The 1,510-nt window shown below is 58.7% G+C and overlaps 1 pseudogene; it reads left to right on the forward strand.

The window, feature by feature from the left end:
* Positions 1-624: 624 nt before the first annotated feature.
* On the forward strand, positions 625-1,510 carry LOC144333871 (uncharacterized; annotated as a pseudogene).

Here is a 1,510-nt window from a genome sequence, read left to right on the forward strand (position 1 = left end):
TCGGCGCAGGGGCCTTCCCACGGGGGCCGGGCACCCGGGGCTGGCGGCGGAATGGGCCTGGGGCCCGCAGGTCCCCAGCGTCCTGCCCCAAGGCATGCGCGCGCACCGCCCTGCCCGAGCCGGGCTCCCGGGGCGCGTGGCCGCGGTTTCCTCCCCAGCTACCCGAGGGGGCTTCCGGGGGCACAGGAAGGTCCCGCCCCGTCCGGGCGGGGCCAGCGCACCGACGTGGCGCCCTCCGCAGCTCCGCTCGCCGGGGACGGCCGGGTGACCTGCACACACCCCTGCCTGCAAGCTGCGCGCGGTCGAGCCGGGCCGTTCTGCTGGGCGGCCGGGCCTTATCGTTTTTTAGGATAAATGTCTCGGGCGTATTTCGGGTCGAGGGGCTCGGGTCCTGTATTAGTAAAATTTGCCCCAGGAAGGCTGAGCGCTCTTCTCCGCGCCGAGCCAGAGGGCGAGTGCTGGAAGGGCTCACCTTTACCTGTAGTCCCTTGGGTGTCTCTCGGAGTTCTCGGAGGAAGAACTTTCGGATGAAGTCGCGTGTGGTGGTGGGGGTGGGCCTCGGGCGGTCGCCAGGGGCGGGAGTCTAATGATGAGGGGCCTCAGAGGGTTTGGGTGGCAACCTCCGGTAACCTTTGGCGCTAGGAAGTTTTTGTTGGTGGTGGTGTTGTTGAACTACTGTAGTAGGAGCGTAATCAATAAGTAGTAAGAGCATAATCAATGCTGTATATGCTGGTGTTGGTGGTGGTGCTGGGTTGGGATGTATATAGGGTCATCCTGGCCCACAGCCTCCTCCCAGGGTAGACTGAAGCTGCAAGGGCCTTCTATTTGTGCGTTTTTCTCCATGTCAGTCTCCAACACTGAATCTCTAGCTTCACTGAGTCAGAGGGGCCTGGAGGAACCTCCTCTAGGTTTGCAGCCTCAAGGGGCTCTGGTAGGATCCCTCGCTGGAGGTGGAGAAGTGGATATAAGAATAGGAGGGAGGAGTGGCAGCAGCCAGGCAGCCCAGTTTCGCGAAGGCTCTTGGCGCGCCGCGGCCCGCAGGCACCCAGGACGCGCCTTCCCCGCCGCCAGGATGCCCAAGAGGAAGGTGAGCTCCGCCGAAGGGGCCGCCAAGGAAGAGCCCAAGAGGAGATCGGGGCGGTTGTCAGCTAAACCTCCTGCAAAAGTGGAAGCGAGGCCGAAAAAGGCAGCAGCGAAGGATAAATCTTCAGACAAAAAAGTGCAAACAAAAGGGAAAAGGGGAGCAAAGGGAAAACAGGCTTAAGTGGCTAACCAAGAAACTAAAGAAGATTTACCTGCAGAAAACCGGGAAACGAAAACTGAGGAGCGTCCAGCCTCTGATGAAGCAGGAGAGAAAGAAGCCAAGTCTGATTAATACCGTATACCATGTCTTACCAGTGGTCCATGTCTCCCTTCTTGTACAACCCAGAGGAATATTTTTATCAACTATTTTGTAAATGCAAGTTTTTTAGTAGCTCTAGAAACATTTTTAAGAAGGAGGGAATCCCAC

This window comes from Macaca mulatta, chromosome 13 (genome assembly GCF_049350105.2).
Source record: "Macaca mulatta isolate MMU2019108-1 chromosome 13, T2T-MMU8v2.0, whole genome shotgun sequence".
Classification (NCBI taxonomy): Eukaryota; Metazoa; Chordata; class Mammalia; order Primates; family Cercopithecidae; genus Macaca; species Macaca mulatta.